The 17809-nt window shown below is 31.5% G+C and overlaps 1 protein-coding gene across 1 annotated transcript in view; it reads left to right on the top strand.

The window, feature by feature from the left end:
- Positions 1-17809, top strand: part of LOC135799414 (Krueppel-like factor luna) — a 35670-nt gene that overhangs the window by 918 nt on the left and 16943 nt on the right. The gene's annotated exons all lie outside the window — the stretch shown is intronic.

The following is a 17809-nucleotide window of genomic DNA, read 5'->3' as shown; positions in this document are numbered from 1 at the left end:
ATTATTATAGTCAATCGATAGAAATAGAGAGGAAATCAATTTTATTCGTTGACTTTTAGTTTTTACTAATTTTATGTCTTAATTACGGGAAATCTAAACATGTGATTTTAATTTTTTTTGCTGTGGGTTATGATAAATTTAATATAGATTCTGTATTCAAAAGATTTGATGTAATTCGATAAAAATTGCTTAAGTTTTTGTAAATAAACTAACGAAAATCAAAAATGACAAAAATAAAAAAGTGTGATATTTTCTTAAATTTCAATTGCGAGTTATATAGAATCTAATTATACGATTTTAATTATATTTACTACAATTTGAAGATAATTTAATGCAGAATACAACTGCTTAATTTAGTTTTCCTCTGATAAGAAGTGTTGACACAGGAGTGAAAAAACTAACACTTGATATTATACTTACAATGAAAATATCATACAACGAAAATTTGTGTGACTTCAAAACTGATTATCACGAAAACTAATTAATGAATTTTAATTTTTTCACTTGTAGCATAAAGTACATTTAATAAAGATTTTTACTACAAAGTTTTATCACGATCGCGTAATAATTACTCTTGTTATCACAAAAATACTATCTGATATCATGAATCACTAAAACTAAAAACAAATAAAATTAACTCTTTGTTAATGACTCAAAAACTCCGCATTATTTTCTTTGTCATCCCGTTCAAATCCAGAACAAAGAAACAAAACAAAACAAAACAAAACTCATTACATACACTTCTACACTCATCCATACTCTCCGCGCGTGTGCAACTCAAATTTGCATTTCATTTTCATATTGAAATTGCCGCAATTTCAATCTGAATATCCAATATCCAATTTATTCAAAATTCGTTCACCGTTAAACGTTAAAAACCTTCGACGTGCCGGCGACTTAAACACGCACTTAGTGTCCGCGCGAGTGTTCCGAAATTAAGCGCTTCATTAATAAAATACTCAAAAATCAATTAATAACCATCAAAGTCTCGTCGAAGGTCCGAAACTAGATCAAACGAAACACAAAAAACCAACAATAATACAAATATACAGTGAAGACTCTCAGCGTATGAATATTTGAATAACTAATAACAAAATGAGCTTGAAAATCACGCCGATTTTTTTTACGCTCTCAATGTTAACTTCTTCACAAATCAACGCCACACATATTAAAATTACGAATTGAATTACAAATTGGCGACGTTGATATATCGACACAGATACGGATTTTTTCACGGCGCGTTTTATTTTTATTTTTATTTACACATAAGTTCTAGTTATGCAATTCATAAGTTGTGCATTCGGTTAATATTCAAATCGGATTTTTTTTCTTTGAGTTTGAAATTTTTGCATTTTTTCCGATCGCAGAGTTGAGATTTATGACTGATTTTATGCGCTGGTGTGTACAGAGTATACTACGCTGGAATATCTACCAGCCTTGCTTTCATTTTTGTCAATTTTTTTTCGCTCGTTGCTGCGTATTTTTATTTTTGTCCTCACTTTCGGCGTTAACTCATTACATGGTTTCATGATTTATTTGCGACAGTGTCCTTCTCGTTGTAAGCTTTTTTCTGTTTGTAATATATAATAAAAATTATTTCTTAGTTCGTAGTTTGAGTTGAGAACGAATTGTTGAAAAACTACCGGAGTGGTTCTAATTTTTTTGATGGCGATTTGTAATAGATTTATTATAGATTATTTATGAATAATTACGGCATGGTGTTAAGAAAAGTGTGAGCCGAATGTTTAATAAACTAGAAAGATGTAGTTTTAATGACTGAATTTAGTTTTTTTACTGAAATTTTTGTAATAATTAATTAATATCAATGAAATTTGATCTAAATACTTTTTAATTAAGTAATCTATTATTGTGTGAAAAGAAATTTTGTTTTTATTTAGCCATTTTGTTGCACTTTGCTCGTAAAATTGACAAAAATTAAAAATAATGCAGTTTTATTTTTTTACTAATTATTTCGCAAAGTTTGAAAGTAAATATTGAGAAAACTAATAAATAAATTTTCATATTTTACCCAGAAATTGATAATATATTAATTATAGAATATATATGAAAAATTTCATTAACCTATTATGAAAACTCTAAGTGTTATTTAAAAAAAACTGAAAAATGCAAAATTTCAATAATTTCATGACAAAATTAAGTTTTTTTGCCGTAATTTCCGCAATAATTAATAAATTTAAACAAAACTTGCTATAATTACTCATTATTAAGCAATCTATTAAAGTGTAGAATTAAATTAGAATTTATGGCGTTGCACACCTGTATAAACACCTGGATACATCATGTTCTATGATTTTATACCTATGCATGTCTAAATTCGAGTATGTCCGTCATTAGTGAAACAGTAGTTGATTTCTGTTTGTTATTGAACTTTTTCTAAATTTATACCGATCCCAACACACAACGCACAATGTCCCACCCAAATTGTCGCGCCGCGCGACCTCATCATCATCGCGGCGCGAGCGGATGACACCTGTTCGCCTTGATCGCCTTTTTCAACAACAATGTTGCTCATTTACTTAACGCTTCGCCTGTTTTATTCATCTTCACCTTGCTTACTATGTATTCACCATACCATTGCAATGAAAATTTCATTCGTGTTACAAACACAAAACACAAAAAACACTAAAAATTATTTTTAATTAATAAAAAAATAAAATTATATTATATTATATTTATGATGAAAATAACGGATGATTAAGTGTGCTTGAACACTTTTTGCGTGTTTTCTGATTTTGTTGTCGAGATAAACGCCCCGAACGCCTAAAAAGCAAAGAAGGCGTGAATAATATGCAATCGCGTGAGTTTTAAGCTGTTTTTGAATGTTTTACGCGCTTTTTTCGTTCCCGACGGGCACAAAACGGCTGTAAATAATCGTAAATAAATGCAAATAGCTTTCTAAATTGTGTAATTATCCAATCGGTCCAGTGTCGTGAAATATCGCTCTCAAAAACGTCGAAAAAATAAGAATAACGCAGAGGCGAACCGAAATTTCCTAATTTCTTCATTTCGACTCAAAAACTAAAAAATTATTCGAAATCGTACACACGCGTACGAATTAGAATGGATCGTGTGGTTCGCGCAGCTTCTTCTTCTTCGTTTTCGTCTTTATCTTCTTCGTCTTGGTCTTCGTCGGTGCGGTGACGACGATGATGAATAGAAAAAATAAACTCGAGTGAAAGGAGCCGCTGCCGCGCGCGCCGCGAAAAGAAGCGCGCATTTTATTATGCTAGAAATGTTACGTTGCCAATCATAAAAGAGATAATGCGCCGAGCGAATGCAGATTGATGCGAAATTGCAGGCGGCGAATCAGGTTTCTATTCAAATTCGAAAGATTCCATCAATTTTAGATTGAATTTCGACGCGCCGAGCGCGCAAAAACCGACGAAAACCTTCGACGGCGATAATATTCGCGTTTTTTGAGTAAATTGCATGAATTTCGGTGAGGTGAATTCTTTAGAGTTTAGTTGTTAATAGGAGAAGGAATTTTTGAGAAATGTTTATTACTTTGGAAGTTATTGAGCTTTAAAATTTATAAAATTTTATAAAATTTGTGTGGAGATTGCAATTAATTAGCTTTCATAGTGTATTAATATGTAACGATTTTTTTTCAATAGCGAATATCTCGTAAACTAAAAGAGATAAAAAGGAACGGATCTCGGCATCGTAATCTACGGACCATTCTGTATAAGATAATACAGTTAAACTGGAAATCTAAGAGATAAAATTTTTCTTCATAAGAAAAAATCGTCAAGGGGGGGTGCTTGATACTTTTTTTCGACGTTTTTTGATAGCGAATATCTTCTAAACTAAAAGAGATAGAAACCGGCGAATCGCAGATTATGAAAGATTAGAAAATTCTCTATCAGAAAAGCACATAAAATAATTAAATATCGTAGTGTAAAAGAGCGAAAAATGCGTCTAAAAGTGCTAAAAATGACAATTTTGCAAATTTTGACGATTTTTTTCAATTGCGAATATCTTGTAAACTAAAGATAAGAGATAAATCTAAGAGATAAAATTTTTCTTCATAAGCGCGGATCTCGGCATCTTAATCTAGATTATGAAAGATTAGAAAATTCTCTATCAGAAAACGGACCATTAAAATGACAATTTTGCAAATTTTGACGATTTTTTTCCATTGCGAATATCTCGTAAACTAAAAGAGATAAAAATGCGCGGATCTCGGCATCTTAATCTACGGACCATTTTCTATAAGATAAGACAGTTAAATTGGAAATCTAGTTAAATTGGAAATCTATCTTCTAAACTAAAAGAGATAAAATTTTTTAGAAAATTCTCTATCATAAGAAAAAAGGGCGAAAAATGCGTCTAAAAGTGCTAAAAATGACAATTTTGCAAATTTTGTCAAGGGGCGGATCTCGGCATGCTTGATACTTTTTTTCGACGTTTTTTGATAGCGAATATCTTCTAAACTAAAAGAGATAGAAACCGGCGAATCGCAGATTATGAAAGATTAGAAAATTCTCTATCAGAAAACCACATAAAATAATTAAATATCGTAGAGTAAAAGGGCGAAAAATGCGTCTAAAAGTGCTAAAAATGACAATTTTGCAAATTTTGACGATTTTTTTCAATTGCGAATATCTCGTAAACTAAAAGAGATAAAAATGCGCGGATCTCGGCATCTTAATCTACGGACCATTTTCTATAAGATAAGACAGTTAAATTGGAAATCTAAGAGATAAAATTTTTCTTCATAAGAAAAAATCGTCAAGGGGGGGTGCTTGATACTTTTTTTCGACGTTTTTTGATAGCGAATATCTTCTAAACTAAAAGAGATAGAAACCGGCGAAACGCAGATTATGAAAGATTAGAAAATTCTCTATCAGAAAACCACATAATATAACTATATATCGTAGAATAAAAGGGCGAAAAATGCGTCTAAAAGTGCTAAAAATGACAATTTTGCAAATTTTGACTATTTTATTCATTTGTGAATATCTCGTAAAGTAAAAGAGATAAAGAGGAACGAATTGCAGATTCTTAATCTACATAAAATTCTCTATAAAATAAAGCATTCCAAACGTAAATTTGACCGATCGAAAATAATTTATGAAGCATTTTCTGTAATTCAACTTTAAAATTGCCACATCCTGTACAAAAATGTTTTATTCATTTCTACCAACTTAAATGTCGATATCGTTACCGATTTGTCGAACGCGCAACGTTGATTAGCATGCGATGATGGCACCGCGCAGCGCACATCTAACAACAAAAGCCATCGCGCACCAAGGAAAAGTCACCGCATGCTTGCCATTTGAGTGACGGAAAATTATGAAAATACCACACTTTAACATCAAATAACTTTTATACTAGTAAAGATATTTAAAAAATTCAAACACCTTTTAAACAATAATTTAATTGTTTATCTACTAGGCAAATATAGTTTTGGTATAATAAGAATTGCATTAGTTATAAACAATTTTTTTTTAAATTCAAAAATAAAACTTTTTACTTTGTTGTTAAATATCTCCTAAGATAATAAACAAATTGAAAAATTATTTATATTAATCTATAGAGTAATACCTTGTTTATCACTAATAAAAATTTCGTTTTGTTACCATGATTAATACAAGCGTACCAAAAGAATTTGTGAGAAATTAACATGTGGATTGAAATGAGTCATTTCAAGTACAATAAATCCTCGCATCTTTCGTCTTTAATTTAAATTTTTACGCCCGGCATAACAAATCTTTCCATCTGATGCGGTGTGGCGTGGCAGTTGTAGGTGTACCCGGCGCTTTTTTCGTTTGTGCGCGCCTCGCCTACACCCACGACATTTATTTTATTATATTGCGCGCGCTCGCAATCCCAATACCAATACTAATCGCCGTTTGTCGTGTAAGTCGTAAATCGTTGGTAAAACAAAATAATAACAAAGAGATAAACAATTTTTCATCACTTCGAAATTCGATTTGTGTTTGTATTTACGTTTGCGTTTTTATTTCTTTATTGAATTTACTGAATCTAAATTGAATTATTTTGGGTTCGCCTGGATGTTGTTTAACGTGTAATAATAGTGTTATTGGTCGCTGGATTATTTATTGTTTTCTAGGCTTTTGTCCCACGATGTGAAACGTAACATTGCGTTGCATTGTTGCGCATTGTTGTTTTCCATCGCATGGGTGCCGCCCTTACCATCCCATTGAACCATCCTCGCGATGGAATTTATATGTACAGGATGTTGTATAAATGTTATTTGAATGTACAATATTATACTCAATTTAATTACTAATGTTTATTTTGATGAAAATTATAGAATTTAGAGCAAAAAAATTGAAAAAATCGCTTTTTTACTTTTTCCACGAAATTTTTGAAGCATTTTTCGACTTTGATGTGAAATATCTCAAAAACTAATTCTAACTTTTGAAATTTTTAAAAACCATATTATGAATAATCTAATTGTTTATAACTATTATTAATTTCATTAAGATACCATGAAAATTGTTAGCGTTATAAGCAAAATAGTATCAAATTGAATATTTTACACTTTTTTAACTTTGAAATCAAATATCTTAAGAATGAATAGTGGCATTATAAAATTTCAAAGTCAATGTTATAAAAAATTTACTAATTAATGTTTCTGACCAATTTTGATCAAATATAGTGAAAATTGTTGAATTTATGACATAAAAAATGAAATATTGCTTTATTTTATAGTTTTTGAGAAATTTTCTAAAAAAAATTAATTTTGACATCAAATATCTTAAAAAGTAATAAGAATATTTGAAAAATTTAAAAACAATATTATAAACAATCTAATTATTTACAATTGTTTTTAGTTTCACTACTAAACAATAAAAATGGTATGAGTTATAAACAAATTATTAACAAATTACATATTTCTCGCTTCTTCACCTTTGACATCAAATATCTCAAAAAATATTAACTCAATCACAACAAATCAAACTCATAACTATAAACAATTTAATAAAAAAAATGTATACTTAAAATTTTACGATCATACGATTAAAATTACGTCTGTAACTAACAAAAACACGAAACGAAAAATCTAATTAACGTCCCGTTAAACATTCTTGCCTATCCGCGACGCGAAAAACGAGAAAAACTCGCTCGCTGTCTCTCCGCGAATGCACACGGCCTGTCGCAAGACAAGCGGCAACCTTAAAATTATTCATAAAGGTAAAAGTAAATGTTTGTTCTCCGCACCGCGCGGCGCGGCTTTGTTGGGCACGTTCGCGCCGCAGCCGCCGCAACATTGCGACAATTGCATGAACATTCGCAATTGAATTTTAATTTTCCAGCGCCGAGTTGTTCTTCTACTCATAGCAAAGCAGCAAACAAACATCGCGACAATTTTACACATTTTACAAGCGTACAGATTGAATCGCGGCGTGTCTGCGCTTGTCTCCGTTGTGTGCTGTACATTGTAGCGGCCCGTTATTTATTTTATTCGATATGCTTCTTCATCCGCGTGAAATCCTCTTTGCGCGCGGCGCACTACCTGAAACTGTTGTCGAAGTTGTCGTCGTGTCTTGTCGTGTTATTGTAAATTTCGTTCCCATTTTGAGCGCGAGCGCGCGCGTAGGATATTGTCATCGTTCATCGTGTTTTATGTCCGTTTGCAATCGCGCAATCGCAGTTAAAGTTATTGTTTAATTGCCGGCGTGTTGTTGTGGAATCCGCGCTTTTTACGACTATCAATGAAAGACATCAGAAAATCAAATAAGGCTTTGATTTTTTTATAAGGAGAGGGCGCTCGTTAGGTGGGCTCTAGGATATCCCTTATCCATATTAGTAGGGTGGGTGCACCAGTGCCGCACCAGGCACCAGTAGTGCACCATTTCCACTTTCACATTAAAATATTAACGTTCTGTCGAATTTTCCGCCACTTTTTTTATATTTGATAGAACTGACTTTCAAAATGTCGCTTAATTGGTTTGTTACTGGTGCAGTCACCCTAATTTGTTACAAATTTGTTTATAGCGCCTAGAGTTTTCATGATATTTTAATTAAATTGATAGTTGTTGCCAATGATTAGATTGTTAATGATATAGTTTTTAAAAATTTCGAATTTTGTTATTAGTTTTAAAGATATTTGATGTAAAAGTTGATTTTTTAGAAAATTACAAAAAACTAAAAAAATAAAGCAATATTTCATTTTTATGTCATAAATTCAACAATTTCAGGCACATTTGAACAAAACTCGCTATAAACATTTATTATTCCATTGTTATGGAATAACTCTATTAATTCTAGAGATATTTGATGTCAAAGTTAAACATCAAACATCAAACGTAAAGTGTTAAATTTGCTATCCGTTACTAATTTGTTTATAGCACATACAATTTTCATTGGATAATAACTAAGTTAATTGTAGCTGTAAACAATTACATTGTTTATAGTCTACTTTTTAAACATTTTGTTCAAAAATATTTTTAAAAAAATACAATTTGTTATATTTTTTGTTATAATTACAACAATTTGAACTTTACGCTAACAAAATTGATAATAACTATTCTCTATCAATTTGTTTATAATTAACACATTAAACTTTTAAATGATCTCCACTGGTTTCCGAGATATTCGATGTCAAAGTTGATAAATCGTTGAAATCAATTTACGTAGCCTAAACTCCCAAATTGAAAATGTTTGCGATGAAGATCATCGCATCGACAAGACAAGACAAGCCTTCATTATACAATCGCTTCATTTGCATATTAAAACCGCGCCGAAATAATGTATTCATCGCAACATTAAAGCAGCAGGTATTAGAACCGAAAAGCCTCTTACTTTTTCCAGCGCGTCGCGTCGCGCTTCGCCGCCTTTATATTTGCTTTTATTTTCGAAATTCATTACGATCAATAATTCATTATTAAGTCATCATAACGCGATTCGTATTGAAATTTAGAAAATTTCGCGTTTTGTAACCAACACGCACTGATTTAAATTTAAATGCTGAAGTATCAATAAATTCAATTAACGTAATTTATTGTAGATTTAAGATTGAATAATATAGTAAGTTTGACAGTTAATTACTGGGAACCTAATCAAGCGAATTTTGAGTTTTAAACGGGAATATATAAATAATTTATTTAGGTATATTTTTTGACAATTTTGTTTGTATATCGCTAGTAGTACGTTAATTAATCGCAAAAGTCTAACTAATTGTCGTTTTTGTCTTCCTAAACTTATTTAAATGTAAATTTGAATTTTGACATCCAATATCTCATAAACTAATAAGAATAATTTAAAATTTTATAAACTTAGTTATAAACAATTTAATTCTAAATATATTGTTGTCTATTTTGTTTAATTACCTCTAAAATTACGACAGTTATGAACAAATTAGTATCAAGTTTCAAAATGCGTCAACTAAAAATTATGCGTAAATTTTTCCATAATTTGACATCAAATAACTCAAAAACTAATGAGGCGATTTAAAAAATTTAAAAACACATTTATGCACAATTTAATAGCCAACATCATTTGTCAATCTAATTTTTGTGTTATAAAAATTACGCTTATTATAAACAAATAACGAACACAAATCAAAATTTTTCCAATTATTTCCAACTTTTCGTAAATTTCAACATCAAATAACTCAACAACTAATGAATCAATTTGAAATATTTAAACGCTCATTTATAAACAATTTATTCCTCTATAATTAATAACTTCAGAATATTTCCTAACCTTATCTATATCGCCTGAATCTTTAAAAAACTACGGATATGTCATAGAAATAAATCTAAATATTATAATTGGATCTAAAATTCTAAATCCCTAAAAAATCACTATATAAACAGAAAAATCCAAATCATAAATCGCATAAATCGATCATAAACAATTTCTGCGCTCGGCGTGTCCTCGCCACACATCGAAAATGTTTCGCCTGTTTACCGATGCGAAAAAATCACCCGACGCGAATGCAAATTGCGCGCATTCATTTGCATATTGCGCTGGAATACTAATTAAAAGAAGCTCGAGAGCAGCCAGTACGCAAGCGGAGAAAAAAAGAGAATGCTAGCGATATGAAGAAGACTTGTAGCGCATAGGTGCCACATTTGAAATGTCAAAATGTTTGAGATTTAAAGTGAAAATCGCGTTCGGTTTTAGTTTCGGTTACAAATCAAAGCGCTGTGGTTGTGCAAGCGCGCGGTTTTTTTAATGTCCGTATTAATCTTCCATGTTAATGCTAATGTTAATGTGCACGAAGGTAAATGAATTATTACGGAATTATGCGAGGTGTGAACGCTGAGGAGGCGACTTTCTTTGTTTGTAAAACGCCAAGAATTCGAAGAAAAAAATGTTGACTTTGAAGTCAAATTAACGGGAAACTAATCGAGATATAGAAAAATTTTAAAGTGCATATTGAAGTCAATGTTATTAACTATTATTATTAACAATTGCAGTATTGTAGTATAATAATTGCGATTGTTATTAACAAAAAATAAAAAATTGTCACAAAAAACCTTTAAGTCAAGTTTAAAATTTAATTTAACTTAATAAATAACCGCGCTATTTTCAAAATTCTTTTAAAAAGTTATAAACAATTTATTTGCCTTTGACTATACCAAAATTCAAGTAGATACTTTTATTACCAAAGAAGGAATTTAAAACTTTATGAAAAAAAGCATTTAAAAAGTTGATTATTTTCTGGTATTTTAATGACCTATAAGTCAAAACCTAATTAACTAATTTAATTAGTTTAAGAACCAGATAATAAACAATTTAACCATGTTTATCTCCGTTAAATTTGACCGCCGTACCTTTAAAACTGACCGAGTTTGCGCAAAAATATGTCACCGTAAAATTGAACCTGTAGTTTCGTTCCGGCGCCGTGCATAAAACAATAAAACATGCAACAAAAAACGAAATAAAATAGTAGCTGACCTTATAATGGCAGTAAAATATAAATTTCCTCCTTTCCCCAGCGGTCCGCGAACCTCCTCCTACATCTGCAAAGTAAATAATTATGGTATTAATCAATAATAGTAATAATAATCATTTAATTCTTGCGCGCGCGCGAGATTCGATCTGAAATATTTTCGGTTTTATCGACTTTATCGACTCGTTTCTCAAACATTTATTGCTTTTATCGCCTTGTGATATTAATAACGCGTTTAACGATGCTTTAATGTCTCGGGAGTGTGTTAATTAAAAATTTCTGAGAGCGCAAAATGTTTCGAAACGCTCATAAAACCACAACGAGTCAAGTTGCAGAATGAAGAAAAATTTAATGCCGCATTAAAATGGTCATAATTTTTGGTAGCGAGTTAGAAAAATTATAAGCGTACTTAATTAGATCGGCTGCTAATTATTAAGCCATTTGATTCGTTTAATTAAAAGCCTCATAATTCAACCTGCAGTTAAAAATGAGTTTTATATCGTTAATCAACTTTAACAAGCGATAACTGCAACAATTTATTAAAATTTACAATAAATTTTATTATTACCGTAAAGGTAATTTATTTATAAACATTGTTAATAATTTTTGTTATTATTCTATGGTAAATTTAAATGTTATAACAAAAAATGTAAATAAACTCAGAATTTGATGAATGTTGAAGTGTTAACATTTTTAATGTTGACTTTGTTGCCTCATAATTCAAAAACTAATCAACCGAAATTAATTAATTAAAAAGTAATCAAAAGATTACTTAATTAAGTATATCCTGTCATAATTTCACCTTGCTACTACAAATAGTTTTGTTGTTATTGGTGAATTACTAAACCATTGCATAAATATACAAAAAAAAAAATACTCTTGATCAACTTTGCACCTTAATTACTGCAAAACTAATAAACCAAATTTAATTTATTAAACAATTCGTGATATATAATCTAATTAAGAGTATTCTGTCAAAATTTGACCTTGCTACTGCAAATTGTTTTTTCTCTATTGATGAATTACTAAATCCTAACACAAATTCAGAAAAAAATATTTTTAATCAATTTTGCTCCTTAATTACTCCAAAACTAATGCACCAAATTTAATTAATTAAACAATACTTGATAGATACACTAATTAAGCGTATTCTGTCAAAATTTCACCTTGCTACTGCCATTAGTTTAGCTGTAATGCTTCCAAATGAAATCACTGCGCATAAATCTTGAACTAAATCAATGCGTCACCGAACAAAAGATTGCGGCGAGTGTAACAGCGACGATGTGTGCAGAATCGGGTAATTAACACGTTGAGGACGGCGTGTACCATCGGTGGTACACACGCGTCTGGTCTGTGGGACGGCGTGTACCACCGGTGGTACACGGCTCATTTGAAACGAGATTAACGAGCCATAAAAACCGATTTAATTAATAAGTCGTTATCGCGGGAGCTTGCGCACGCCTAAGCGCCCGCTAAAGCGAGCTTAAACGGGTTTTAATTAAGCTGGCGTGGCGATGTGGACGCTTTGTTTCCGCGCGCAATTATCAACGCTCGTTAATAATAATAAAGAAATGACGAAATCGTTGAAACTTAATGTCACCTAGGTAGCTTAGGTAGGTAGATAAGTACTCGTAAAGCGTGGGAAATTGTCATTGGTTTCAAAAAACTATTATTATTGCTATAATTGTTAATAATAATTTATAAAAATTTGTTGTAAATATTCTTCAGTTATTCGGCTATAAGATGCTTCAAAAATATTGCGAAATTAGTAATTAGTTATTGAGTAATTGAGTAATAAAGTTAAACTTTCAAAATACGGTTTCTAGTAATTAATTTAGTAATTTATTGATAACAGCCACAATTTACGACAGAATTGTTTAAATCTTAGTAAAAATATTCATAATTAAATTCCTTATAAAGTGATCGAAACAAAACAACATTATATTAATAACTTTCTGAGTTATTGCGCCTCAAAGTTTAAATTTTACTGTTCCAATGTATTTTTCAATTATTTAGTTATTAATTTACTAAATCACACATATCTCTATCATTTATCAACCAAAATTAATCAACCTAAGTAATTATAAACTAGAATAAATTACCTAGAAGGTGTTTCCCTAAAATCTAAAATAAATTAATTACTTTCTGAGATATTAGCGATCAAAACACTTTCAAAAATGAAAAATCTAAAAACTTCTAAACTTAAACACAATTTCTTAATGAGAGGAACTTATCACTCTCGAATTTCATAATTAATAATTTATAAGAGTGTGCTTAATTGATTTCCTTAATTACGACCATGCCTCTCGCGACCGATTATAATTATTGAATCGACATTCGTCCCGCCGCATTCGCATTGACGAATAATCGAAGTGAACGTTTAAAACTTCAAACGCCTGTTGCCAGCTTACAACATAAAAAAAAACGCCATTGCAAGACATGAATCTACGATTTGGGTTTGTAGAGTGATTAAAATAATAAATTAGACTTTTTCTTTTTTTTATTATTATTATTATCTGTGAGTGCGCCGCGCGGCTGCATTGCGTAAAGTTTGCGTTAATTACCGAATGTGCGAATACGTGCGCCTTAATTACTCAACTAATGATCGATTCATAATTTTAATTATATTATGTGTCTGTTGGTTGAAGGCAGAATGGGTCTGAGAAGTCATGGAGCGGATATGTGATGATTGTATTTTTTGATTTTTCGTTTTTGAAGCAATTCGTGGATGATTGTCGTTGATTTGACAAGATGATAGCCACTTGTTAGCGGCAGGTGAAAGGATAATAAACGTCGAGGAAATCTCTAATCAGCTCATCTGGATGGACGTCTAATGAATCCGTAATAAGTGTAATAAATATTTCATTTTTATCAGAAGGAATATATGTTGAATTTTTTGATTTGTTCGAAAACTAAAGAGATAAAAGGGAACGGATCTCGGCATCTTATTCTATGGATCCTTTTCTATAAGATAAGATGGTTAAATTGGAATTCTAAGAGATAATTTTTTTTTTCATAAGAAAAAATTGTCATGGGGGGGTGCTTGATACTTTTTTTCGACGATTTTCGATAATTAATATCTCTTAGACTAAAAGTGATAGAAATCGGCGAATCGCAGATTATGAAAGATTAGAAAATTCTCTATCAGAAAACCACACAAAAAATTATATATCGTAGAGTAAAAGGGCGAAAAATGCGTCTAAAAGTGCTAAAATGACAATTTTGCAAATTTTGACGATTTTTTCGATTGCGAATATCTCGTAAACTAAAATAGATAAAAATGCGCGGATCTCGGCATCTTAATCTACGGACCATTTTCTATAAGATAAGCTCGTTAAATTGGAAATCTAAGAGATAACATTTTTAGTCATAAGAAAAAATTGCCAAGGGGTGTGCTTGATACTTTTTTTCGACGATTTTCGATAATTAATATCTCTTAGACTAAAAGTGATAGAAATCGGCGAATCGCAGATTATGAAAGATTAGAAAATTCTCTATCAGATAACAACATAAAATAAATAAATATCGTAGAGTAAAAGGGCGAAAAAAGCGTCTAAAAGTGCTAAAAATGGCAATTTTGCAAATTTTGACGATTTTTTTCAATTGCGAATATCTCGTAAACTAAAAGAGGTAGAAAGGAGCGGATCTCGACATCTTATTCTATGGACCAAAAGTCCACACGAAACACGCGTGGTTTAACCAACGACCGGCACAAAACTGACTGCAATCCACCGATAGCGTATGCCGTAGCCGAGCTAGCAACGTCGCGAGAGTTTATGATAAGACTACCTGCTGCCTGCACCCCGCAGGCAAAAGCAATAGATGCGTAATACCGGCGAGTCGGCACGCGACCTTGTGTGCGAATTGCTATAGATGCGCAAAGCCGGCGGCGCGTCGATGACAAGCGACTTTGTGCCGACTTGCAATAAACACTTTACCTGCGATCAAAACTAGACTATGCTGCAGCTACGTGCATGATATCTCGCTAGGCGAACGCGATAAAGAAGTTGTTTATAAAGAAACGCAGGTAACGGAATTGTGTCCCAAACTATTCTCGTGGCCACGTTTTACAACAAACATAAAAATACGCAATATATGTCTATTTTATGATTTTTAGTTTATGCTAGTGCCATCTATGAATTCTCTTAACAGTAGTCTCTGAATTTAATCTATAAGATAAGACAGTTAAATTGGAAATCTAAGAGATAAAATTTTTACTCATAAGAAAAAATTGTCAAGGGGGGGTGCTTGATACTTTTTTTCGACGATTTTCGATAATTAATATCTCTTAAACAAAAATAGATAGAAATCGGCGAATCGCAGATTATGAAAGATTAGAAAATTCTCTATCAGATAACAACATAAAATAATTAAATATCGAAGAGTAAAAGGGAGAAAATTGCGTCTGAAAGTGCAAAAAATGGCAATTTTGCAAATTTTGACGATTTTTTTCAATTGCGAATATCTCGTAAACTAAAAGAGATAGAAAGGAGCGGATCTCGGCATCTTAATCTACGGACCATTCTCTATAAGATAAGACAGTTAAATTGGAATTCTAAGAGATAAAATTTTTATTCATAAGAAAAATTGCCAAGGGGGTGCTTGATACTTTTTTCGACGATTTTCGATAATTAATATCTCTTAAACTAAAAGCGATAGATATTGGCGAATCGCAGATTATGAAAGACTAGAAAATTCTCTATCGGATAACCATATAAAATAATTAAATATCGAAGAGCAAAAGGGAGAAAATTGCGTCTGAAAGTGCAAAAAATGGCAATTTTGCAAATTTTGACGATTTTTTTCAATTGCGAATATCTCGTAAACTAAAAGAGATAGAAAGGAGCGGATCTCGGCATCTTAATCTACGGACCATTCTCTATAAGATAAGACAGTTAAATTGGAAATCTAAGAGATAAAATTTTTGGTCATAAGAAAAAATTGTGAAGGGGGGTGCTTGATACTTTTTTTCGACGATTTTCGATAATTAATATCTCTTAGACTAAAAGTGATAGAAATCGGCGAAACACAGATTATGAAAGATTAGAAAATTCTCTTTCAGATAACAACATAAAATAAAAAAATTAAATATCGTAGCTTAAAAGGGCGAAAAGTGCGTCTAAAAATGCTAAAAATGACAATTTTGCAAATTTTGACGATTTTTTTCAATTGCGAATATCTGGTAAACTAAAAGAGATAGAAAAGAACGGATCTCGGCATCATATTCTATGTACAATTTTCTATAAGATAAGGCAGTTAAATTGGAAATCTAAGAGATAAAATTTTTATTCATAAGAAAAAATTGTGAAGGGGGGTGCTTGATACTTTTTTTCGACGATTTTCGATAATTAATATCTCTTAGACTAAAAGTGATAGAAATCGGCGAAACACAGATTATGAAAGATTAGAAAATTCTCTTTCAGATAACAACATAAAATAAAAAAATTAAATATCGTAGAGTAAAAGGGTGAAAAATGCGTCTGAAAGTGCTAAAATGGCAATTTTGCAAAATTTGACGATTTTTTCAATTGCGAATATCTCGTAAACTAAAAGAAATACACAGGAACGAATCGCAGGGTCTTAATCTGCGTACAATTCTCTATCAGACAAGCTCGTTACATTGAAACAAATTGGTAATCTAGGGATCAAAATATAGTTAATATGCAAAAGACAGCGGTCTTCACATTTTTCTAACGAGAATGAAATATTAATATCTCCAAAACCAATCAACCGAATTTAATTATTTAAACAAATATCGATAAAACAACTAATTAATTATGCTCTTTTAACTTTTCATAGCACAAATCCCTAAACTTTAGAAAATATTGCTAAAAAAAACCCACAGAATTTCATCTTTTTTGCATCGTTTCAACTTGACTGCGTCTAGCATTCCTGTTAGTTGTGTGTTATTTGTGTGTTTTACATAGAAAATGTAAATTTCGAAACGCACAGTAGAAAGTGCTGTTATGTTATGTTAGTTTCGCGCATCGCAACGCACTCACACACGCCTGCCCAAGCTCATCTTCGCTCGATCTCGCCTTTCTTACTTGTCCAAGTTCTCATCGCATTGCGCTGCGTCCCCGAAAGCATCTTCACTTAGTTAATCTCTTAAAACATCTCCAACGGCCCACAAGCCAACCACGCATCACAAGATCACCGTAAACAAAGCCCGAACCCAAATAAACGTGCCACAAATTCAAATCGCGTAATTTTTATTCTAATTTTTCATCATTATTTCGATTTTGTGCGCTTCTTTTCTTGCGCGTCCGCGTAAGTTGTTAGGACTTGTTGGGACTTCTTCGCGTCTTCGCCCAGCTACCGGGTTCAATGATTCGGTACGGCACACACGCTGAGTCCGTGGCCGCAACCAGCACACATATGATGATCACGATGATGATGATCATCTTCTTTGCGTCTTGCTTTTGCTGTGCTTCTGTGGCTGCGTGCGCCAGCGACGTAAATTATATCGCCGTGCTGCGGCAAGACGCAAAGACTATGTCTATGTAACAGGATATGTTTGACAATACCAAGGATATTCTAACCACATCACAACGAGATATCCATAATTTATACGCGATGCAGAAAAAAGTTACGAGTTTGAGGTCAAATAACTTTTAAACTAATTATTTGTTTGTGAAGTATTAAAATGAGATCGATTTGTTGTTAATTGGGGAACGTTTGTTGGTAATTTTAGGTAATTAGTTGTAAAAGTTTAAGAGATATTGATGAATTTGTAAAAAAAATGTTTTTTAGTTGAAATTTAAATTGTATTTTTTTTTCTGGGATTTTGATGCTAATTAACTCATAAACTATTAATTTAATTGTGATTTTGTAAAAACTATTCGTTGTATAAACTAATAATGAATATCTTTGCAAAGTTTTAAATTGTTGCTAATAAAAATGTAGAAGTTATAA

The sequence above is a fragment of the Atheta coriaria genome, unplaced genomic scaffold, assembly GCF_025399875.1.
Source record: "Atheta coriaria isolate IRGN ID8LTWV9N9 unplaced genomic scaffold, Caltech_Dcor_3.1 hic_scaffold_2_pilon, whole genome shotgun sequence".
NCBI classification, from domain to species: Eukaryota; Metazoa; Arthropoda; class Insecta; order Coleoptera; family Staphylinidae; genus Dalotia; species Dalotia coriaria.
The sequence above is the reverse complement of the archived record's forward strand: the minus strand, read 5'-3'. Positions and strand labels throughout refer to the sequence as shown.